At 38.6% G+C, this 26,690-nt stretch overlaps 1 long non-coding RNA gene across 1 annotated transcript; it reads left to right on the top strand.

Moving 5' to 3' along the window:
• The first annotated feature begins 3,641 nt into the window (after nucleotides 1-3,641).
• Nucleotides 3,642-5,479, top strand: LOC145800816 (uncharacterized). The gene is made up of 2 exons (XR_014341509.1): nucleotides 3,642-4,078; nucleotides 5,303-5,479. It is a non-coding gene; the product is annotated as an uncharacterized LOC145800816 (long non-coding RNA).
• Nucleotides 5,480-26,690: the final 21,211 nt, after the last annotated feature.

The following is a 26,690-nucleotide window of genomic DNA, read 5'->3' as shown; positions in this document are numbered from 1 at the left end:
TTCCCTTCACTACCACCGGACAATGAGTTTTGATGTGTTTGGGTGAGAAGAAAAATATTTGAACTGTGAATCATACTTTTAACAAATTTGTTCTTGTAAACTTTAAATTTGACAATTTCTGTAGAATAAATTTACTTTGTGACCATGTCTGGTGTGTCGCTATCACTTTTATTTTTAAAGTTGATTTAGAAGTGTGTTTGTATTAAGATTTTAAGTTTTTAAATAATAAAATCAATACAAATATTTCCAATACAACACACCATCAACATGAACTGTTACTGTTGTAAATAATAAAATCAATACAATCTACCATGAACATATATATATATATATATATATATATAAATAGAGCTAAAATGGAATTACAAGACTTCTTTATATAGTTTGTTGGAATTTTAGATTTTTACAAATTTTTTGACTTTTAAAATATGATGTTACGAAACGAATATTATTACATCACACAAATTACAATCCATATAATTATTTTTTCAGAATTTTTAAATATATTGTTTAAATATTATTACGTCACACAAATATATTGTTTATAATTTTTAAATATATGTTGTATTACAGACCAACTTTATTCTCTAAAGGAAATCTTATTATTTATCTTTTTTTTACGTTTTTTCATAAAAAATTAAAATATTTATCTCAAATAATTAAATTTTTATTACATTATATTTTAATCAAAATATTAAAAAATTATTTAAAAAACTTGTTACCAAACGAGTACTAAAAACAAAGGAAGAAAAATAGCATAGCTTTAACGATTCTCACGATCTCCTTTTTTTCTTCCTCCCCTTTCCCTTACACTCCCCCTTTGCTCCGACTACCACCAACATCACCCTTTTACCACTGCCAACTCTCTATACCTACTGGCAATCCTTGCACCACTTATACCCTTCGCTCCTCAGTTACACATTCATATTCCTATACTTCTTCGTCTTCTTACGCTACAATATGAAAATAATTGATCTAGGACCCTCGACCTCCCCACACCTCTGACCAACTCTTACGCCACCTTGGTTATCACCGACGTTGACTCTATGAAATCGATTGCATCCTTGATTGTGCGATAAATAGAGAATGTAATCGCATAAGAGCAGAGAAAAAGAAGAAGAAAAAGAATGTATGGGCAAGGATTGCAGTGACGAAGGTTGAAGTGTTGTTAGTAGCAGATTAGGGAAAGGGAGAAGACAAGCTCGAAGAGGGAATGGAGCTTTTTTTCTGGTCTCTCTCTTTTTTTTTTCTTCTTTTTGGTTCTTTCTTTCTCTTTTTTTCTGCAACGATGTTTTTGGTGCACTACAAACTTAGCGACATAGAAGTTCCAAATTGATTAAAGAGTAATACTAAGAATTATGAAAAAAATATTATAAAATGCATTATGAAAAATTTTCAGCCTTTGATTAGAGTTGATTAGTGTGTGGTGGTTTATTGTATGTATAATCTAAAGATGGAGAATCTTTTATGATCATTTTCATGATATTTTTTTTTATAATTCCTAACATTACTCTTCATTAAATATTGACTTACACAAATTAATGATTAGTCATTTTGAGGACCATGATAAAAAATAATTTTCTTAGAATATTTTATTTATTTTTTGTTCAACCAAATAATAGAAAATGCATTAAATATTTAAACGGTAGTGATTCGTAGCTCGAATCTGTGGCTCGAATCTGTGGCTCGAAGAAAGGTGGAGAAGAGAAGGAGAAGAGAGGGAGGAGGAGGAGGAGGAAGAGGAAGGAGGAGGACAGGAGGGGGCATATTCAGAGGGGGAGGAGGAGGCGGAGGCGGGGCGGAGGAGGAAGGAGGAGGAAGAGGAGGAGGAAGGAGGAAGGAGGAAGGAGGAGGAGGAGGCTGCTGCGACGATCGGAGCTGGGCGACGGGCTGGGAGTTCGGCGGCGACGGGCTGGGCGACGGCTGGGCGATCGGCGGCGACGGGCTGGGCGACGGGCGACGGGCGACGGCGACCTTCTTCTCTTCCCTCTCCGTCTCTGTGTTCGAATGGAGGGGAAAGAAATAAAGAAGAAGAAGAAAAAGAAAAAAAAAAAAAAAAAAAGACAGCCCAAAACGACGTCGTTTTGGGCTGTCGAGCCAAACTCGAGCCTGAAAAATCGAACTACGAGGCATTTCCGATATTTAAAAAAAAAAAAAATTTACATTGAAACAAACGAAATGTTGAGCTAATTGTGATAGATTAAATTTTACAAAATAAATAAGGTGATTGAATTTTACAAAATGGGTAATAGTTTAATTGACAAATTTGAAAAAAAATGTGATTTACTATATTATTAGACAAACTTTAACATAACCAAACTAAATTAAGAAATGTGTAGAATAGAATGTATCTATATTTCATCATAAATATAATTTTTTATAATTTATTCAATTATTTAAAAAAATACCAATTAAATTATGACATATGTATTTATTATTGACATCTTAGCATACACAATTAATAACCTAGCAATACTAAATAAATAAAATCAAAAATGTTTTAGAGGTCTAATTTATGAGTTTTAATTGCTCTAATGTGCATGTAGGCCCCATTTGATGTGATGTTTTAGCTTTGTGTGTGTGTGTGTGTGTGTTTTTTTTTTTTTTTTTTTTGATTTTCCACCTCAGTAGCGCTTAATTAGAGCTTTAGTTTTAGAGGGATGTATCATTATTTTAAAAAGGGTATGGCTTCTGTCCGGACTGGACCGTGCTATTGGGCCCGTGGGGGCTCACCACGGGTCCCGTTTTGATAATTTGAACCGCTAAATGTGTAGAACTCGTCGAGTACTATATGTCTGCAAAAAATTACGTTAATCGGATATCGATAGCTATATGATTAAATCAGTTTCGTATTAAAAAAATTGGACGGTGAACAAATTAACGGTTGACAAAAAACTGTTTTGATCACATAACTATCGATATCCGATCAATGTGATTTTTTATAGGCATATAGTACTTGACGATTTCTACACATTGAACGGTTCAAATTATTAAAACCGAACCCATGGTAGGCCCTTACAAGCCCAACAGCACGACGGTCCATTCCGATCCGGACTGGACAGAAGCCATACCCATTTAAAAAAACCCATGCTTCAAGTGTAGCTCTAGGGTATAAATTTGGCCCAGCCTGTACTTGGGCCAGCCCATATCGGGCCACCCGAGCTCTCACCAAAATTTGGACCGGACAGTGTCGATCCACAGACCATAAAATTAGGCCCAAGCTTAGGGGATATTCGGACCTTAGGCGAGCTTGGGCCTGAACTCAAGCTTGAGCCGAGCCTAGGCAGGCCTAAATATTTTTTTTATCAAAATTTTATTATTTTTCACTAAAAATGACACTGGGCCTCTGGTCAGACTTTAAGTGGACCTCGAGTTGATCGATGGGCCAAGTCAAGTTTCAAAATAATAGCCCAAGATCCCGAATTGGGCTTGGGTTCAGGCTTAACTGGGCCAAGCTCACCCTGAGCTAGGGGCCAAATTTAATTATAAATTGTTTTTCCATTATATGTAAAAAAAAAAAAAAGACTTTATTATTATTATTTAGTTTTAAAATTAATATTTAAATATATTTATCTTAAGTCGGTGCAAAAACACGGAACGGACCAGATTGTATTCAGATTTGGAAATAAACGGAGACCGTCAGATTTGGAAACAAAGGTTCGGTGGGTGGATATTTGAAGAATTTGAAGAATGGAAGGTTACAAAGCGCTAAAGAGAGAAAATAGGTTGAAGATTACAAAGCGTCCAATTAGGGATTTGAAGAATGAAAGTAGGTTGAAGATGGAGGGTCAGAGAGAGAAAAAGTCTCGAGAAGCGATTTGGCGGGAAAGTTAGTTGCCCCAAATTGTTTGATTTTTGTTCGATTGCTATCAATCTTCTGTGATTTTCCATCACTTTCTCATCTGATCTAGGGTCTTTCGTCTAATATTGGATCGTTTTGTTTTTCTTCTGGATTTCGCGGTGATGGATTGCGAGGATCTGATCTGTTCGAAGGCGAGTGTTCCATTGATGCTGCAAGGGCTTGATGCGAAGTTTACCATGAGATCTTCTGCGTCTCTAGGAGATTTGGCGAACTCAGGTATGAATTTGCTGAACCATATCTCCATTGATACTGTGCGTGATTTCAATCTGAATGGTGGGGAAAGAGGTTAATTTGATTGATAATCTGGAAATTGCATCTATATTCTGTTTTTGTTCCAAATGCTGAGAATGCAAGTATTTTGAGATCTGGTAATAACGAGAATAAATCTAGGGTTTTCATAGATAATATGGTTCAAGGTAATGATGTGGCTTGATATATGAACTTTCTGCACTGTCTGCGATTTCTCTCTTTATTCCACTATTTGATTTGTAATACTTGATTTGGTAGTTCTTATTCCTTCCTCCTTTAATATTTTATTTTAGTAAAAATTTTCAAGTTGTTTGATATTCTTTTGAAAAACAATGGCAGAGAACCCACAGAATAACCTTCCTGACTGACATACTCACAACTGTTAAAAATTAATTGAATTCATGTGGGACGTATTATACCAATTATTTGTGGATGCGTCGCATTAGATTAGATAACAAACAAAATATGACACTAATTATATAAAAGAAGTCAGTTTCATCCTGCCAATTTGAATAGTATAATGCTAAATTTGACATCATGAATAGTATGTTATTGGAGTGTATTTTTAGTGCCTATCATGTGAAATTTAACAATAACATATTGATGGAGTTGTTCTAAAATTGTCATTTAAATAGTACATTATTTGAGAACTAGTTTTCGTTGTTAGTACCTGATGCTTATATGCTTATGAGCTTAGCTTTTGCTTTTCCACAAGCATTCTTGTGGATAATCTATCATGTGAAAGTTGAATTTGATAAGTTTGTGCATAATTAAAATTTTGACTTAATAATTTTGATCATGATTTGTTGAATGAACCCCACTAAATAGAACTTTTGTTTCTGCCACTGTAGATAAATTTATTATTTATTACTTTTGGCTTTGCCAACCTTTTGGATCTCAATGCTTGAGGTTAAAAAAAAAGTGACATCACTTTTCTTGCAGTCTCCATTGCGACTAAGTTTCTATATTCGTTTTATTTGCATTCGAATTTATATAATAGTTTTGAATAAATTACTTCCATATTTTGTTTCATTTTTCCTTTTTTTTTTTGTTCAACTGATGTTATTGTAAAAATATAGGTGGCTTCCTCCCAATTTCTTCTTTTTAAATTGTTATTTCCTTTCTTTGATTTGTATGATTTGATTTTATTTGATTTTGTTTGTTTAACTGATGTTGTTGTACTTTACACAGGTGGCTGCCTCCCAATTTCTTCTTTTTAAATTTTTAGTTTCCTTTCTTTGATTTGTACGACTTGATTTTTGTAGTTCTTATTCCTATCTTATATTCTTTGTTTAATATGTTATTGTAATAAAAATTTTCGAAGCATTTTGTTTTTTTAATAAATATATACTTGATTTTGGTTGCCAAGTGTGAGATAAGAATTCATATTTTGGATCTCAATGTTGGAGATTAGAAAAAACAAACTTCTCTTTCTCGCAATCTCTATTGAGACTAAGCCTCTGTTTGGGAAGGAAAAGCCCAGGCTTTTTTGGCTAAAATAGCCATAAAAAACAAAATAGGCTATTTTAACCACAAAAAACAAAACATCAAATCCAATCCATAATCATTACAATCCTCTCTCACAAAAAAAGTCAAAAAAAGCCAAAAAGCCAAAAAGCCCTTCCCAAACCAGGCTAAAATAGCCCAGGCTAAAATAGCCAAAAAGCCAAAAAGCCAAAAAGCCAACCCACTTCCCAAACGGAGGCTAAGTGTATCTCATATTGCTTTGCAATCAAAAGAATAGTATTATTAGTTTATAATTAACTTTTTCGTATTTTGTTTTGTTTTCCCAATTTTTTTGTTTAATTGATAGTATTGAAATATACATAGGCGCCTTTCTCCCAATTTCTCCTTTTCCAATTTCTATTTTTGTTATTTAATCTGTATCGCTTAATTTGCGTAGTTCTTATTCTTGTCTTTCGATTCTTTAGTTACTATTTGATAAGTATATTATTTGTTGTATGATTTTTTGTTGTCTTTTGGTTTGTTTGTTTGCCAAGAAATCCTAAGAATGAAATTCCAAACTTTTGGATCTCAATGCTCGAGGTTAAAACAATGGACATCTCTTTCTCACAATCTCCATTGCGACTAAGTTTCTGTATCGGTTTTCTTTACATTCAAATTTATATATTCGTTTTGAATAAATTATGTTCATACTTTATTTCATTTTTCCAATTTTTTTTTTTTTTTTTGTTTAACTGATATTATTGAAATTTACATAGGTGGCTTTCTCCCAATTTATTCTTTTTAAATTTTTATTTTCCTTTCTTTGATTTGTATGGCTTGATTTTCGTAGTTAATAGGCCTGTTTGGTAGAGCTTATAAACTGCTTATTTCATCTTCTAGCTTAATTTAAGCTAAAATATCGTGTTTGGTGCAGCTTAAGTTAACCACTTATAGCTTAAATCAAGCTATTTATTAGCTTATCTCAAAAGCTGGTCAGAGGGAGTTTAAATTTTTTACTTAAGCCCCAGCTGGTGTGGAGGGGCTAAAATTACTTAAATGCCCTCGTCAATACTCAAATATTAATATTAATTAAAAAATAAAAAAATTGTATATTTCTAAAGAAAAAGAAAAAAATCAATATTAATTGAAAAATTAATTGGTATTAATTATTAATAAATTCATATTGTATATTTTTATATTAATTAAAAAATAAAAAATTGTATATTTCTGAAGAAAAATAAATAAAATAAATATTAATTAAAAAAATAATATTAATTGGTATTAATTATTAATAAATTAATATTGTATACTTTTGTAATGAAATAATTATTAATTTGATACTAATTAATAACAATTGTTGACTATTAATATTAATTGATACTAATAAAAATTAAATATTAATATTAATTTATACTAATTAATAATTTTAGTATTAATTGAGACTAATTAAGCCATTAATTGATACTAATTAATAATTTTAGTATTAATTGATACTAATTAAACAATTAATTAATACTAATTAATTTATAATGGAAAATAATTGTGACAATAATACTTCCATTCATTTTTAGCAAATGTATCAATTTTTATATTAATTGATACTAATTAATACTAATTATATTAACTTTTATTAATGAAAATTAAAACTGAAAAAAGTGACAAAATAATCATTTTTATATCATATAAGGGTAGAAAGGACAATTATACAGAAAAAAGTTATTTTACATTTTATTAACCAAACACTACTCTGCTGCTTAAATTCATAACCCCACAATTGCACTAAACAAGTTAACAGTTTATGTTCACAGCCATAATCTGTTAAGCTATAATCTATAATCACTGTTCCACAGCTCTACTAAACGGGGCCAATATTCCTATCTTATATTCTTTGTTTAATATTTTATTTTAATAAAAACATATATTTTTGTTATTTGATCTTGGCTGCCAAGTGATCCTAAGATAAGAATTCATATTTTGGACATCAATGTTGGAGATTAGAAAAAACAAATCTCTCTTTTGGCGCAAGGCCTCGTTTGGGAACAGGCTAATTTAGTAACTTTTTGGCTATTTGGCTAAAATATGAGCTAAAAAAAACTAGTATGTTTGGGATGACTTTTTGGCTTTTTACGAAAAGATGTGCAAAAAGTAGAGAGAAAAGAGAATCTTTGACTTTTTGGTATAGGTTGTTGGCTTTTTGGCTAATTTAGGCCTCGTTTGGGGACTTACCTTTTTAGCCAATTAGCTAAAAAGTTATTAAATTAGCTAAAAAGTCAACAACTCATACCAAAAAGTCAAAGATTCTCTTTTCTCTCTACTTTTTGCACATCTTTTCGTAATTAGCCAAAAAGTCATCCCAAACATACAAGTTTTTTTTACTTACCTTTTTAGCCAAATAGCCAAAAAGTTACTAAATTAGCATGTTCCCAAACGAGGCCTTAGTAACTTTTTGGCTTTTTGGCTAAAATAGAAGATTCCCAAACGAGGCTCTCAAATTTCTTTACAATCAAAAGTATAGTATTATTAGTTTCTAGTTAACTTTTATGAGCTAAAAAAAACTAGTATGTTTGGTATGACTTTTTGGTTTTTTACAAAAAGATGTGCAAAAAGTAGAGAGAAAAGAGAATCTTTGACTTTTTGGTATGGGTTTGTTGGCTTTTTGGCTAATTTAGTAACTTTTTGGCTTTTTTGCTAAAATAGAAGATTCCCAAACGAGGCTAAGTATCTCTCTCAAATTTCTTTACAATCAAAAGTATAGTATTATTAGTTTCTAGTTAACTTTTTCGTATTCTTTTTTATTTTCCCAATTTTTTTGTTTAATTGATAGTATTGAAATATACATAGATCCATTTCTCCCAATTTCTCCCTTTTCAAATTTCTATTTTTCGTTATTAATTTGTATTGCTTAATTTGCATAGTTCTTATTCTTGTCTTAGATTCTTTAGTTACTAATTTATTTTAATATATTTTTTTATTGTTTGGTTTTCATTTGGTAAGTATTTATTTGTTGTATGATTTTTTGTGGTCTTTTGGTTTGTTTGTTTGCCAAGAAATCTTGAGAGTGAAATCTCCATTGGGACTAATTTCTGTATCAGATTTCTTTGCACTCAAATTTATATATTAGTTTCAAACTAATTATTTCTGTATTTTATTTCATTTTTTCGTTCTTTTTTGTTTAACTAATATTATTGAAATTTACATTGGTGGCTTTCTCCCAATTTCTTCTTTTTAAATTTTTATTTTCCTTTCTTTGAATTGTACGGATTGATTTTCGTAGTTCTTATTCCTATTTTATATTCTCTGTTTAATATTTATTTTAATAAAATTTCTCAAATTATTTTGGGTTTTTATATATATATATATATATATATTTTTATTATTACTTGATATTGGTTTCCAAGTGATCTGAGATATGAATTCATATTTTGGATCTCAATGTTGGAGATTAGAAAAAATGAACATCTTCTTTTCGCAATCTCTGTTGAGACTAAGTATCTCTCTTTGATTTCTTTGCAATCAGAAGTATAGTATTATTAGTTTCTAATTAACTTTTTCGTATTTTGTTTTGTTTTTCCAAATTTTTTGTTTAATTGATAGTATTGAAATATACATAGGTGCATTTCTCCCAATTTCTCCTTTTCAAATTTTTATTTGTCGTTATTTAATTTGTGCAATTCTTATTTGTGTCTTGCGATTTTGTAGTTACTATTTTATTTTACTGTTTGATTTACTTTTGATAAGTATATTATTTGTTGTGTGATTTTTTGTTGTCTTTTGGTTGGTTTGTTGGCCAAGAAATGTTGAGAACGAAATTCCGAACTTTTGGATCTCAATGTTTGGGGTTAAAAAATGGACATCTCTTTCTTGCAATCTCCATCAGTTTTCTTTGCATTCACATTTATATATTAGTTTCGAATGAATTAATTTCATATTTTGTTTCATTTTTTTTATTTTTTTCCCTGTGTAATTGATAGTATTGAAATTTAAATAGGTTGCTTCCTTCCAATTTCTTTTTTATTTTTTTTATTTTTCTTTTCCTTTCTTTGATTTGTGCGGCTTGATTTTTGTACTTTTTATTCTTATCTTATATTTTTTGTTTAAAATTTTACTTTAATAAAATTTTTCAAATTATTTGGTTTTTTTCAATAAAGATATTTGGTTGCCGTGTGATCTTGAGATAAGAATTTCATATTTCAGATCTGAATGTTGGAGATTAGAAAAAGACGAATATCTCTTTCTCGCAATCTCCGTTGAGTGTCTATCAGATTTCTTTGCAATCAAAAGTTTAGTATAATTAGTTTTTAATTAACTTTTACGTATTTTGTTTTGTTTTCCTAATTTTTTTGTTTAATTGATAGAATTGAAATATACATAGGTGCCTTTCTCACAATTTCTCCTTTTCAAATTTCTATTTTTCATTATTTAATTTGTATCGCTTAATTTGCGTAGTTCTTATTATTCTTACGATTCTTTAGTTACTATTTTATTTTAGGATTTTTTTATTATTTTGTTTGTTTTTGAGAAGTATGTTATTTGTTGTATGATTTTTTGTTTTATTTTGGTTTTGTTTGTTTGCAAAAAAATCTTGACAACAAAATTTCATACTTTTGGATCTCAGTGCTTGAGGTTAAAAAGAATGGACATCTCTTTCTTGCAATCTCTGTTGCGACTAAGTTTCTGTATTAGTTTTTTTTGCATTCAAATTTATATATTAGTTTCGAATGAATTAATTTCATATTTTGTTTCATTTTTTTAATTTTTTTCCCCATTTAACTAATAGTATTGAAATTTAAATTAATATTTTATTTTAATAATTTTTTTATTGTTTGGTTTTCTTTTGATAAGTATGTTATTTGTTGTATGATTTTTTGTTATCTTTTGGTTTGTTTGTTTGTCAAGAAATCTTTGAGAAAGAAATTCCTAACTCTTCTATCTCAATGCTTGAGGTTTAAAAAAATGGACATATGTTTCTCGCAATCTCAATTGAGACAAGTTTCTGTATGAGTTTTCTTTGCATTCAAATTTATGTATTCGTTTCAAATTAATTGTTTCAATTTTTTTTTTTCTTTTTCCCATTTCCCCCCTTGTTTAACCAATAGTATTGACATTTAAATAGGTAGCTTTCGCCCAATTTTTTCTTTTTAAAATTTTATTTTCCTTTCTTTGATTTGTATGGCTTGATTTTCGCTGTTCTTATTCCTATCTTATATTCTTTATCTAATATTTTATTTTAATAAAATTTCTCAAATTTTCAATATATATATATATATTATTACTTGATTTTTTTTTTTTTTTTAAACCTAGAGATCTTGAGTTAAGAATTCATATTTGGATCTTAACATTGGAGATTAGAAAAACGAACTTCTCTTTCTTGCAATCTCCGTTGAGACTAAAGTATCTCTCTCAGATTTCTTTGCAATCAAAAGTATAGTATTATTAGTTTCAAATTATTTTTTTGTATTTTGTTTTGTTTTTCCAATTTTTTCATTTAACGGATAGTATTGGAAGATGCATGGGTGCCTTTCTCCCTATTTCTCCTTTTCAAATATATATTTTTCTTTATTTGTTTTGTACAGCTAGATTTTCGTTGTTCTTATTCGCATATTATGATTTTTTGTTTAATATTTTATTTTAACAAAATTTCTTAAATCATTTGTTTTTCTTTTGATAAATATATTATTTATTTCTTGATTTTTTTTTGCCAAGAGATCCTGAGAGAAGAATTCATATTTTGGATCTTAATGTTGGAGCTTAAGAAAATAGACATCTATTTCTTGCAATTTTTATTGAGATTAAGTTTTTCTCTCAAACAAAATTATAGTATTAGTTTCTATTATTTTTTTTTTCATATTTTGTTTTGTTTTTCCAATTTGTTTGTTGATTTGATAGCTTTGAAATATACGTAGGGTGCTTTTTCTCCCACTTTCTCATTTTCAAATTTCTATGTTTCATTATTTGATTTGTATTGCTTAATTCGCGTAGTTTTTATTTCTGTCTTACGATTCTTTGTTTAATTTTTTATTTTAATAAATTTTTTCATATTGTTTAGTTTGCTTTTGATAAGTATATTTTTTGTTGCTTGATTTTTCTTACTTTTGGTTTGTTTGTTTGCCTAGAAATCCTGAGTACAGAATTCACAACTTTTGTATATCAATGCTTGAGGTTAGAAAAACGGACGCCTCTTTCCTGCAATCTCCATTGAGAATAAGGAATTCATTGCCAAAATGACTAAATTACCCTTTATCCCATTTGCAGAACAAATTTATCTGCAGACTAGTGTATTTCATATTATTTCTTCTTCTTGTTGCTCTTCTTCTATTTCTTTTCTTTTAAAAAGTAATGTGCGTTGAATCTTTATATCCAGCAATCAAATGTAGTTTATCCAAACTCCAATATTGAGATTGTTAATTTAAGTTTTCCTCCAGTATTGTGATTGTTAAATTAAGTTTTTCCTGAAATTGTTTCGTACATGAAAGAGTACGAGCTTATTACAAAAGCAATAGAATTTCACTCATCTCAAATACTATACAACATTATAGGATGACTCCATTCTGCAAGGGATCTTACGACTCTTAGTTTTTTCTCTCTCTTTCTGAGTGGAGTAACGTGTGAGTGTTTTTAACCTACGTAACTTCCATCCCTATTGTTTCCTGGAAATTATAGTGTTTCACATAATTTTATAATTTCTAGGGTAAATTACACTCACCTTCCCTGAGGTTTCTGACAATTATAGAGACGTTTCTTGTAGTTTCAATAATTTCATAAACTATCCCTACTTTTGAAACTATTATTAAGATCCTCCCACTGTTAATCTTCTGTTAATTTATTTAACAGAATATGATAATGCCATGCTGACGTCATATATTATGAGTAAAAAATTCTAAGATTGCCCTTATATATTCAAATAGTAAATTTCACTCATCCTTGAGATTTTACAAAAAATTAATAAAGACCTATACATTATTGGGATATTTACCAATAAATCCTATCTCACAAACAGTTTTATCGATTGGTCCTAAGGTTATTTCTATTGTTCTGATTAGTCCTATTAGTGGAGAAATATCTTACCAGTTGATCATATTTCCTTTGTTTAGTAACATTGAGTGGTCAATTATACCCTTCCGTATGTGTGTCACGTGACATACATCATTCTAAGGCAAAAAGCATAAAGAGCCTTAGTGTATTTTGTTGATGTGTGACACCCATTGTGTGTGTGTCACGTGACACTCCAAGGCAACCTATTTCCTTTGTTTAGTAACATTGAGTGGTCAATTATATCATTCCGTGTGTGTGTCGCATGACATACATCATTCCAAGGCAAAAAGCATAAAGAGCCTTAGTGTACTTTATTGATGTGTGACACCCATTGTGCGTGTCACGTGACACTCAATGGTAAAAAGCACAAAGAGCCTTAGTGTACTTTGTTGATGTGTGGCACCCATTGTACATGTCACGTGACATTCCAAGGCAAAAAGCATAAAGAGTCTTGGTGTACTTTGTTGATGTGTGACACCTATTGTGTGTGTCGTGTGACATATTGTGTGTCACGTGACACACCCTCATAAAGAGCCTTGGTGTACTTTGTTGATGTGTGGCACCCATTATGTGTGTCGCGTGACATATTGTGTGTGGCACGTGGCACACCCTCATAAAGAGCCTTGGTGTACTTTGTTAATGTGTGGCACCTATTGTGTGTGGCACGTGACACACCCTCATAAAGAGCATGCATCTAATAACATCTAAATGAGGGCATTAAGGTCCCACAAAATATCCAAAGACTAAACAGTTTATTAAAAAAAAATTGGGACCAATTGGTTCATAAGTTTAATATTTGGGATTTATTGGTAAATCTCCCTTTTAATAATGTTAAACAAAATTATTAAATTCTATACAATATTTAAAAAAAAAATTTAAATTGTTAAGACAAGCATATATATAGTAGAAGAATAACCAAACATTACCTTATCTAAAAAAAAAAAAAGAACTAATAAATCGATCAGCATTAAACCTTATATTAGATTAAATACAACCATTTATTTAAAAATTACGAAACAAAGTATGAAAGATGTTTTATTTTTTAAAAAGACCACAAATTTTATAAATAATTATTTTGAAAAATTAGAGTTTGAATAAAAATTTAAAAATACATGTATGTATTTGATTTTTTTTTTCCGTATGAAAAATACATATTTGGTGAAGTTATCCCTCTCTTTCCATTTTCTTTATTTTTATTTATTCTCATTCATTTTTTCGTAGTATCACTGCAGCAAATAGCAACATCATATAATTTATTATTATTATTTGTTCTCTTCTCCATGTTTTTTCCTCAATTTTTTTCATCATTTTTTCTCTTTCATCAATGTTAGCTAGCATCCCTCAATACCGTAGCAACTTACGAAATATGAATTTTTCTTTTGTTTTGTAAAAATGTGTGTTAAATTTTTTTAAAGAAAAATAAACATAATAACATTTCATATTTATAATAAAAAAATTAACTTATAAAAATTACCAAATGTTACCTCATTAATATATATATATATATATGAGAGGAAGATTTATGATCTGGAATTGGGCCGAGGCAACGGCCGAGCAGGTTGAGAGCCTAATGGTGCATGGGGCCGAGATGACCGGCGATTCGCCCCGGAGACGGCTGCCAGGGTTTGGGCCGGGCAGGAGTTGGGCCAAGTATGTGCCGCCCTAGACCGTAAAGAAGCTGCTCGGCAAGGCAGTGCTCGGTTGGAACGAGCTGCTTGATCAGGCGATGGTGGAGCCAGTCAAGCTGAGTGACTGGCGCCCAGAAAGGCGTGGTCAACCGAGGTAATCGTTTGATCGGCAGGAAGGCCGACCACAGGAGGTGCCCCGGGCTAGGCTTTGCCAAGATGCCGCCTAGCCCGGTCCTCCTTGGGCTTAGCCAGTGAAGTGCTTAGGTATGAATCATAGCACGGCCGTGGATAGAGAAGCTCGGCTGTCAAGCTCCAGCTGAGAAGGCAGGCAGTTGAGATTTGGTGATGTTCAGCAAGGTTTATGCTGACAGATGGGATAGCAGAGCCACGTGTCAGGAGATGACTGGGAGTGGATATGGGGCGCAGAGGGTATATAAGCATGTCTGCGCCCCCCATACACACAGGACGAACATTCTGTAAGGAATTCTTACACTCCAACACTCTTCTCTCTCTCTATCCTAAGGTGTGTGCTAACTTGTCCGTCGGAGGGGTTTTCCGGCCACAGACCGCCGGGTAGCTCACCGTTACTTGCTCGCAGGTGATCGGACAGAAACGGAGCTCGGAGGAAAGGAGTACGGGCTTGCCGGAATATTTGCTCCCCGTACAATTGGCGCCGTCTATGGGAAGTTTGACAGACAAAACATTGTCTTCCAGGCTCATCTAATCGCCGTCCATGGCGAACAACGATGAGTTTCCGTTGTCTGCCATAGACGGAGCCACACTGGAGTTCACTCGAAGGAGAGAAGGCCCTCCCGCCATCCATCCAATGGCGGACTTGGGGACGCCCACCGGAGGACAGTCAGGAGATGCTCTGGATAAGCGCGGAAGAAGTCATGGTCATTCACGGAGTCCAGACGGTCACTGGCGGAGGAGAGACTCACACGCCAGACGTCTGGAAAATAAGTTGAGGGACCAAGACGCTGTCATCCGGCGAATGGCGGCGGAGATGGAGGATCTGAAGCGGCATGTCAAAGGTAAAGGTGTAGTTGGAGTGGGTGACCACAGTGAGCGCACCCCATCCCGCCGTTCAGGCGGTCAGAGTCAGCGACGCACTCAGTCCATATCTATTACCAGAAGTTACCAGGTCGGTGATTCCGACGTGCATGTAGAAAAGTCTAGCGTGCAAGACAGCACCTACAAACCCTCACGTCCGGTGACGACGTCGAGGTACTCTTACTCCGCTCATTCAGAGGATTTGCGAGCGGTCTTAAAGGAGGGGCTCACCGGCGCGAAGCTCAGAGAATATCGGCGTTCCAGCGGCTATCCTACGGGGTTCACGCCAGCGAGGAGGTCAGAATGCCTCCACCCCGCCAAGCAGTGCCACTCTTTGAAGATACGGACTTGGCCAGGCTGAGTGCCACTCCTTTTTCCCTGGAAATAGAAACAACACCGCTTCCGGCAGGCTTCCACCAGCCTAAGTTCACACTTTACGACGAAAAAATCGATCCTTACATGCATGTGAGCCACTTTCGACAGGTTATGGCCGGACATAGGCGAAAGGACGGACTCATGTGCTTAATCTTCTAGTCTGTAGACGTCCCCCGAACGCCCCGGGAGAGGAACGAGTCCCCCCCGTTCCGTTCGATATTGGGCTCACTACAGCTCAGGACTCTCAAATTGTCACGGTTCGTAATCTGAACCAAAGAGTCCAAATCCGGCAAATCGTTTTGAGAAAACAGATTTTTGAAAGAAGTGCCAAACATGGACTGCTTTGCCAGATACAGAGTCGTCACCTAAATATTTTATTTTGGGGGAAATTTAGGAAACCCTGACTCGTTTGCCTAAGGCCACGTGTCCGTCATCACCAAAGTTGCCTCGGCTCGGGAACTTGGGTACGATTGGGGAAGGTCACTTCGTGAGCACCCCCGCTCACCCGATCAAAGATCGGCCTCTACTAACCATGATATCTAGTTTTGAAAACATTGCGTGTTCTTATCCCGGTTATTAGCCTAGATTTACTATGTGATGTGCACAGCATACAAGTATAGACTGGATCGCCTGAATTGGAACAAAACATTTCATGTTTGTTTTTGAAAGATGGTTTGCTACTCGCAAGTAAGCTTAAAGATACAGATTTTGCCACCCTCAGGTGGGCTTAGAAAACATGGTTTTGCCACTATCTAGTGGGCTTAAAACAAACAGTTGATGATTTATTCCAATCTAAACAACCCAACCTTCACCCATAGGCATTCAAGGCAGTTATATCACATAAGCAAATAGTCTCATGGTAAGCATGCTATCATGGCAGTCACTCACACGCATGCAAGGATGCTAAAGCATAAAAACTCACCTAGTACTCCAAGCCAAAACAGAAACCGATTAGAAATCCATGCATGATCCTAATTATGCTGAAATGCCTAACGCAACACATGCAAGAATGCAACTATAGCAGGCTCGGCTATTCTAAACATGACATATGAAATGCTACAACTAACATGTATTCAACTTGGAATTGGAAATATAATGCAGTTAGTATGATGCGCCGAGCCCCGGTGCATGCAAAACAGATGAATGATGCAAACATACTGTCATACTGTATGCTAATTGAAACATGCCCTAATCTAACCATCATAAGCAGGTAAATAAAAGGGAAGAAAGACGTGGGGTTGGAAGACAAACAACACACACGCACACTTATTACAGTTGTGCCCTCGCGCAGAGGGTCCGAATAAATAGTATACAGTCCCAAATAATTACAGTCCAAATAATACAGTCCAAATAATATACAAATCCCTAATTAATTTACAAATTAACTAAGAAAAATAATAAACTGGCATGCAAGCCAGGGACTGCCTTGACCCTTCTTCCGATGATGGATGATGCATGTCTGGGCTGCCTTGCGCGTAAATCCACTGGGATGCCCCAATTAGCCTCTGTTTTATAATTATTCTTGGAAAGCGCGCCAAGCTCCAGGAGGCTGCTAATTCTTGATTTGCTGCAACAGAGAGCAGGAAAGGGACATAGCAATGTATTTTCACAAATGTATGTATGCCTCGATCCTCGTGCCACCAATCACGCATCTCGATGCATGATGGCCGAGGGGTCGAATTGTGCAACTCAATATGGAATGAATGCACATATAAACACAACAAGACCTAACTCCATCATGGATAATCCGGAGTGTCGGTGACTTGGAATTAAGACACGTCCCGTCACTCGGAGTACGAAACGTCCCTCGTTTCCCGTACTCGGGCTAACTCCTATCCCAAGCACAATGCAATATGCATGACATGCATGAAATGCAACTAAGATACAACCTAACATACACAATGCTATGAAATGGCATACACGATGCACGAGATAACATGGCATACACAATGCGCTAACATACAACCTAGCATACGCAATGCTATGAAATGAGATGGCATACACAATGCAAAATGGACTTACACCAACATGAATGGACCTCAGCCACACTCACATAAGAGGCCATTAGATGAAAATGAGACAACTCGAGATGCGTGCACGCATGCACGCAAACCGAGGACCGACCCTAAGGCACCAAATGCCACTCTAATAAGACATAGCAAGGCATGAAATATGATATGCAAACATGCAAATTTCAGCGCTAAAATATGACCAAAAACAGTCCCGAATCATGGAAACATGGCACCCGATGCATGGAATGGGACTCGAAATGCAAAAATAGGCATGTGCAATGACCTATAGCTATACAAAGCATGCATTTTTTGATCATGAAGCATGAAGACAGATTCAAGGCAGTCCCAAAATAAGCATGTTTACAGTTTCAAGCAAGACCAAACAATGAACACAAATAGGGCTAAACCAATATGCAAAAATGGTCCTAAATGTGAGATAAAGAAGCAAGTCATAGCTTCAGGCCCTAAATGGTCAAGAGCCCTTCAACAAAGTTGAAGAGGGGCTCAAAATGAAGTACTTTACATTTTATAACAGGCCTCGAAAATAAACACAAGTATGGCTAAACTATTGTACAAGAAATGGGCCAAAAAGGGGATAAAGAAGCAAGAGAGGGTTGCTGGCCTCAAACACGGGAGGGCCCTTCAACAAAGTTGAAGAGGGGCCCAAAACATGATATTTTCCAGTTGATGGCCAGACCCAAAACAGTGTACAAGCATGCTCAAAATGCTATGCAAAATAAGGCCAAAAAGAGAGCTATAACACAAAGTATAAAAAGGATGCATCAAACAGTGAAAAACCCTTAATGAAACATGAAGAGGGGGTCAAAATGAGGCCATTTGTAGTTCGGACCAGAGCCCAAAAACTGAAGCATAAGAGGCTAACAAATCATGCAAAAATGGAGCCAAAAGAGAGATATAAAGGCAAGTGGCAAATGGAAGCCACAAACAGTGATGAGCCCTTCAACAATGTTGAAGAAGGGCTCAAAATAAGCTTCTTTACAGTTTATCTCGGAGCCCAGAAATGCTTAAAAACAGGGCTAATATATCATGCAAGAATAGGCCCTAAAAGAGAGGTAAAGAACAAAGGGGGAGAAGAAGACTTCAAACAGCAAAAAGTCCTTAATCAAACATGAAGATGACCTCAAAATATGATCTTTTTCAGTTTGGATCGAAGTCCAAAAATACTTGCAAGTAAAGCTAAACAATCATGCAAAAAAGTGCAAGTTTAAGGGAAATAGGGACTCATCCTTGAAGAACAACTTTCCAGCAGCTTTTAGTCCGAAAATCTGAGCTTTCAACCTCTTCAAATGTCCTCCAAGGTACTGAAATGAGTAATGGAGGTGATAGGCTAGGGGTTGTAGTGTAAAAATGGTCCAAGAACAAAGGGTTTTGGAGTCTTGGAAGAGAGGGAGAGGGAGGCTGTGTGTATAATGCTTCAAACAATTTTCTAACCCTCAAACACAGTTGGGAGCTGCTAGTTTTATAAGCAAAAGAAGTGGAAAAGAGGGGGGAAAAATGGGGGGGAAATTGAAATTCAAATTTCCCCCCAAAAAGGCCAAAAAGTGGGATATAAAGGCAAGTGGTAGCTGCTGGACCCAAATGGCCGAGAGCCCTTCAACAAAGTTGAAGAGGGGCTCAAAACAAGACACTTTGTAGTTTATGACCAAGTCCGAAACAGCTCACAAGTAAGCCTAAAATACCGTGCAAAAAAAAGCCTAAAAGAGGGGTAAAGAAGCAAGTGGCAGTAGGAGATCTCAAATAGCAAAAGGTCCTTAATCAAACATGAAAAAGACCTCAAAATATGACTGACTCAAGTTCGGGTCGGAGCCCAAAAATGCAGAATGAAGGTTCGGGAGCCAAAACACGCAGTTCAGGGCCCCGAAAGTGGGCTGTTAGGCACCGGAAGTTGTGTCCGACCACAAAGTTGGTCTCTCGGACCGCAGTGTCTCTCAAAAGGGAGTAAATAAGATGCATGCCAAAAACTGGAGCAAACGGAGGTGGTTAAGCGGTTCCGAACCGAGGCACACGGCCAACGGCTCCGAAAAATCGGAAACCGGACTCCAAACGGGCAAAACGGCCTACGACCACGAAACGTAGCCTACGGCCACTGAGAGATGATCTACGAGACCTCTCTCTCCCTTCGGTAAGAGAAAACAGAGAAAACGAAGCCTGGTTCGCAAACCGAGGCAAAGCACAAAAGAGTTCGGAAGTCTGGAGGCAAGGCTCGAAGCCGAGACTCTGAAACTTCTGAATGAGCACAATATGCAATATCACCGAGCGCTCAATTGGTGACGTCTGAGTCTCAAGGTCGGTCAAAAATGGGGTGTCTACACCGTCAAGTTTAGGCGAACTGGGCTTAAAGTGGTTCGAGAGGTTGCCGGAAGGGAGCATACAAAGGTGGCATCAGTTGGCCGAGGCGTTTGTTACACGCTTCAAAACCAACACAAAAATACCGAACGAAGTCGATCACTTACTAAGTGTCAAGATGGAACCGGGCGACACACTGAAGGCATACAACTCAAGGTATTGGGAAACCTTCAACGAGATCTTGGATTGCCCGGTCAACCTTGCAATCACTCAATACAAGCGTGGTCTCCCGGTCGGACATAGACTGCGGGACTCGCTCACCATGCACCAACTGACCTCCATGGGCCAGCTCATGCAGCGGATCAATGAGCACATCCGACTAGAGGATGATGCATTAGCTGCTACCGTGAAGGCAACTCCGGTAGCAACAGACAAGAAGACAGCAGGCAAAGTGCACGCAGTTGGGCTAGAGTCCAGCCGCTCAAGTGACAAAGCAGAGGAATCAGACCGTGGCTCGAATCGTAAGAACCGGGGTAGAGGACGTCGGAACGACCGGGATGACTACACCCGAGATGATGTTGCGGATGCCAACAGAAGATTGAAGGCAAGAACTGGCATCACCACGGTCTTCAAGATTCCAATTTATCGTATACTTAGTGAAATCCGAGACGAGGAGTATGTCCGGTTTCCTGCTAAGTTGGGCGATGGACAGAAGGGCTACAATCCGCGGTATCGTTGCATATTCCACCAGGAGAGGGGCCACCGGGCTGAGGATTGTTTGCCTTTGAGGCAACACTTAGAAGAGCTGGTCGCGACCGGGCATCTAGACCTTTACATTGATGGCGGCGTAAAACCGAATCAGGCTCCGGACGATCCCAGGGGACAGGATGACCGAGACGCGCCACCACAAGGAGTTAGTAATGTCATCTACGGCATCGTGGAACCGGAGCGTGTTTGCGAACTCCGGTGCATGATAAAAAAGGCAGAGCATATGAGGGAAGTTTTGTCGGTACAGCCTGCCATCAAAAGAGGGAAGACTGAAGAAAGAGACGCGATTAGTTTCACCTCAAGGGATCTAGAGCGTATCCAGACGCCGCACAACGATGCCCTAGTCGTAACACTACGCGTCAGGGAATTTGATGTTAAACGGATCTTGATCGATCAGGGAAGCTCGGTCGAGATCATGTATTTTGATGCGTTCAAGCAACTTAAACTCCGAGAGACAGACTTGGCTCCGGCAACTTCGCCACTGGTTGGTTTTAACTCACAGTCGGAGTGGCCCTTAGGAAAGATTATCCTGCCGGTCAAAGCGGGATCCGTGGTGAAGCAAGTGGAGTTTTGGGTGCTACAAGTGCCTTCGACGTACAACCTTATCCTTGGAAGGGGATGGCTTCACGCTATGCAAGCTGTAGCGTCGACCTACCACCAGGTGATGAGATTCCCCTCTGCTATGGGGGCAATCGAGGAGATCTGGGGGGATCAAGTCATGTCCAAACAGTGCTTCGTGGCGATGAACGGCAGCCGGGCTGCCAAAGGGTTCGTGCAAATGATAGAAGGACCGGAAGACCGAGGAGTTCTGGAGGATGTGGGCACTAAGGCAGAGGACAAAGCTGTGGAGGACCTGGTTGAGGTGCGACTCGATATAGAGCGGCCGGATAAGTTCTTCTTGCTCGGTTCCAGCCTTACTACCCAAGAGAGGACCGAGATGGTTGAGTTTTTGATTGCCAACATCGAAGTCTTCGCATGGTCGCCTTATGACATGCCCGACCTCGATCCAAGTTTTATCTGCCATCACCTCAACGTCTTCCTTGGAGCAAAGCCAGTCATCCAGCGAACAAGGAGATCGGCACTGCATCACGCCGAGGTAGTTGCAGAGGAGGTGAAGAACCTGCTTGAGGCACGAGCAATTCAGGAAGTGGACTACCCTCGGTGCATTTCCAACACAGTAGTGGTGCCCAAGAAGAATGGAAAGTGGCGAGTTTGTGTCGACTATAAGACAATCAACCGAGCTTGTCCCAAAGATAGCTTCCTTTTGCCGCGAATTGACCAGCTTGTGGACTTGACGACTGGACATAATAGGCTCAGTTTCTTGAATGCCTACCGCGGCTACCATCAGATCGCCATGCATGGGCCTGACCGAGAGATCACCTCTTTCACGACTCCAAGGGGACTCTTCTGCTACCGAGTCATGCCTTTTGGTTTGAAGAACGCCGGGGCAACCTTTCAGAGGATGGTGACCAAAATGTTTGCTCCTTTGTTTGGCCGGACAATAGAGGCTTACATCGATGATATAGTGGTAAAGAGCCGACATGAGGCAAACCATTTGTCCGACTTAGCCGAGATGTTTGCCATTCTAAAGAAGCACAAGCTGCGCTTGAATGCGTCAAAATGTGCCTTTGGCGTGGGATTCGGAAAATTTTTGGGGTTCCTAGTCACGAACCGAGGCATCGAAGCAGACCCTACTCAGATCAGAGCCGTGCAAGAGTTGAAGCAGCCCAGCTTGGTTAAGGACGTGCAGCACCTGGCCGAGATGGCCGCCGCACTTAATCGGTTTATAAGCCGGTCATCAGATCGCTGCCGTCTTTTCTTTCAAGCTTTGAAGTCAAAGTTCTCGTGGGACGAAGAGTGCGATTGAGCTTTGGCCGAGCTCAAGGAATATCTGTCTACTCCGCCACTGTTGGTTACACCAAAGCCGGGTGAGGAACTCTACCTTTACCTTACCGTCTCCCAGCACGCAGTCAGTGCGGTGCTAGTCCGAGCTGAAGGAATCAAGCACCTCCCAATCTTTTATGTCAGTTAGACCTTGCTGCCGGCTGAGACGAGGTACTTGCCGCTGGAAAAGCTTGCGTTGGCATTGATGATGGCTTCAAGGAAGTTGGCGCATTATTTTCACGCCCATACCATCATCGTACTGACCGAGTTTTCCCATCATCGTACTGACCGAGTTTTCCCTTAAGGCCTTGTTGAACGGGCGGACTTTTCTGGCCGAATTTTCAAATGGGCGGTCGAATTGGAACAGTTTGATGTAAAGTTCCAACCGCGCACAGCCATAAAGGCCCAAACTTTGGCCGATTTCGTTGCTGAATTCTCACCAGGAACTCATCCGGTATGCCCAGTCGATATTGCCGCGGCCGAAGAGGAAGGGACTGCAAGCCTGACCGAGATACCACAACTGGGTGGAGTTGCCGACGCGGAATTTGCGCGCCCCACCGTAGTACCCTCAACTTGTACAATTCAACCAACCGGTGACGCGATAACGGAGTCAGATATTGTTGTCCCACCTACTCTGTCCGGTACCGTGTCGTCAAAGGGTGAAGTGATGGAACTACTCAGCACAGAGCCTGCGGCCGACTTAATACCGCAACCTGGTGATTCGCCTACGGACTTAAGCATTGTAGACCGACTTGCTGAGTCCGGTGCCGAATCACCAAGGGGGGCTGGAGTGGAACCAATCAACACGGAACTTGAAACCAGACAGCCAAGAAACCGTGATCCCATTGCCCTTTGCAACTCTCAGGACCCATCAGACTGTTGGAAGCTTTTTGTGGGGGAAATGTGGAAGCTTTTTGTTGATGGAGCGTCCAACCATCTTGGTGCCGGCCTAGGTATTGTTCTTATCTCCCCGGATGGCCTAACCATTGAACATTCTATCACGCTTGGCTTCCCAGCATCTAACAACGAGGCTGAGTACGAGGCCCTTCTCGCCGGGCTCAAGAGCGCTATTCAAATAAAGGCTGCCGAGCTATTAGTGTACAGTGATTCCCAGCTTGTGGTTAACCAAGTCTCTGGGATTTACGAAGCAAAGGATGACAGAATGGCGAAGTACCAAGCTCTGGTCAGGGCGCACATCAAGTAGTTTCAGGCAATCCGAGTCCAACAGATTGGCCGTGAAGAAAACAGCCGAGCTGATGAGTTGGCCGGCCTCGCTTTGATGGTAGATAGTACGTCTCCAAACCCCCTGTTAATTGACTTTCTTCCACGGCCGAGCATTGAAGACGTCTGCGCCGCGCTAGGTCCTTCCTAGATGGACCCCTTAATCTTGTTCCTCAGAGACCGGACTCTACCAACTGACAAGAAAGAAGCACACAAAGTCCGGGTGAAGTCAGAGCGGTTTTGGCTCTCTCCATCTAGTGCGTTGTATAAAAAGTCCTTCACTGGTCCTTATCTAAAGTGCGTGCACCCGAGTAGTGTGGAGGCCTTCTTGTACGAAATTCACGAAGGGATTTGTGGCAGCCACATAGGGGGCAGGTCCTTGGCCTACCGAGCTATTTCGCAAGGATACTGGTGGCCGTGCATGCAGGCCGACGCACAAAAATACGTCCGCAAGTGCGAAAAATGCCAGAAATTCGCCCATCAGATCCATCAGCCTGCTAGGGAACTTTTTCCCCTCACCAGTTCTTGGCCCTTCGCCATGTGGGGGCTAGATATAGTGGGGCCACTGCCAACAGCACCGGGCAACCGGAAATTCTTCATTGCGGCCACAGATTACTTCACGAAATGGGTTGAAGCTGAGCCCTTGGCAACAATCAAAGAGAAAGACGTGAAGCAGTTTGTCTGGCAGAACGTGGTCACGCGGTTTGGCGTCCCCAAGATCTTGATCTCTGACAACAGCACCCAGTTTGACGGTCGCCTATTCAGAGGATTTTGTGAAGATTTGAAGATTGAATTCTACAACTCCACCCCGGCTTACCCGTAGTGTAATGGTCAAGCCGAGGCATCGAACAAGACTATATTGGATGGGTTGAAGAAACGGCTGGAGAAGGCAAAGGGAAAATGGGCTGAGGAACTACCCAGCGTCCTTTGGGCATACCGAACAACCTCGCGGCGATCTACCGGGAAAACTCCATTTGCTTTGGCTTATGGCATGGAGGCGGTCATACCTCTGGAAGTTGGCATGCCCACCCTAAGAAGTGAGAGTTTCGAGCCCGAACTGAATGCCGAGGCTATTGCCTTGGAGCTGGACCTAGTGAAAGAGCGTCGGGAGAAGGCCCTCATCCATGTGGCTGCATACCAATAAGAGCTCTCAAAGAAGTACAACAAGACGGTGCACCTCAGACCGTTCAAAGTTGGTGATTGGGTTTTGAGGAAAGTTATGGGCAACACCCTGGTGCCAGGTGAAGGCAAACTAGGGGCAAATTGGGAAGGACCCTACAAGATCACCGGTCTGGCGGGCAAGGGGGCTTACCACTTGGAGGATCTAGAGGGAAGAGCAATACCCCGGCCATGGAATGCCGCCAACCTGAAACTGTATTATTTCTAAGTTTTTGCTTTCTTTTCTTGTGCAAAGGAATTTTTTGGCTTGCACTTCAAAATGTAGTTCTTTTTGTCAATATATAGAAGTCATTTTGCTTTAGCACTTGGACTGTTGTTTTAATGTAAAAACCGAGATGATTTACTCCGGTTGGAAGAGTTGGTATTTTGTCCAACTTAAGATTCCCAATCGAGATGATTTACTCCGGTTGGAAGAGTTGGCGTTTTGTCCAACTTAGGATTCCTAACCGAGATGATTTACTCCGGTTAGAAGAGTTGGCGTTTTGTCCAACTTAGGATTCCCAACCGAGATGATTTACTCCGGTTGGAAGAATTAGTGTTTTGTCCAACTTAAGATTCCCAACCGAGATGATTTACTCCGGTTGGAAGAGTTGGTGTTTTGTCCAACTTAGGATTCCCAACCGAGATGGTTTAATCCGGTTTGAAGAGTTGGTGTCTTGTCCAACTTAGGATTCCCAACCGAGATGATTTACTCCGGTTGGAAGAGTTGGTGTTTTGTCCAACTTAGGATTCCCAACCGAGATGAATTACTCCGGTTGGAAGAGTTGGCGTTTTGTCCAATTTAGTATTCCCAACCGAGATGGTTTACTCCGGTTGGAAGAGTTGGTGTTTTGTCCAACTTAGGATTCCCAACCGAGATGGTTTACTCCGGTTGGAAGAGTTGGTGTTTTGTCCAACTTGGGAATCCCAACCGAGACGATTTATCCCGGTTGGAAGAGTTGGTGATTTGTTCAACTGCTATTCTCAACCGAGATGATTTACTCCGGTTGGAAGAGTTGGTGATTTGTTCAACTTTGTTATTACCAACCGAGATGGTTATTTCGGTTTAGGAAGTTGCTGTTTTGTTCTGCTTAAGTACTTCAACCGCTGAAGATGGAATTGATGACAACCGTGCAAACACTTGGCAAAATTAGAGTTTTTCATTGATAGAAAGGCAATACAAAAGGTGGGGACAGAGCCCCGTTACATCAGAAACGCAGAAAGCAAACATACAAAAAGAAAAGAAAACTAAACTACGGGGGAGAGATTGGTAAACTTGTCCTTGGTGGCCTAAAGGTTGATGGTTGGACTTTTGTCTTGGGCACCAGGCTCGTCATGGCCGGGCTGCTCCTGCACCTTGGCATCCTCTGCCTCTGCATCTGTCTCGGCGTCTCCCTCTTCAAGCCCTTCCTCGGCCTCAGCTTGCAACGCGCTGAAGACGTTGTTTGCGTAAGGCACGAGGTAGACCGGTAGGAACGCAGGAGGAGGATTGGCAAATACGTCGGTGTCAGAGCCCTGGCCGAGATGCTCGCAGGCGGACTTCCAGCCAGCTTTGAAGTAAATGTCTTGTGTTGCAAAGACTTGTTTCTTATAGCTCTCCTCGGCTTCGTTGAAGCCAGCGTTGTTAGCAGCCCAGCAGTCTTTCTTCCGCGACTTTTTGAGCGCGTTTAGCTCGGTCTGGAGCTCATCCTGTTT

Source organism: Camellia sinensis, chromosome 1 (assembly GCF_055761805.1).
Source record: "Camellia sinensis isolate YWXY chromosome 1, ASM5576180v1, whole genome shotgun sequence".
NCBI classification, from domain to species: domain Eukaryota; kingdom Viridiplantae; phylum Streptophyta; class Magnoliopsida; order Ericales; family Theaceae; genus Camellia; species Camellia sinensis.
This window is presented reverse-complemented; position numbering and strand designations above follow the sequence as displayed.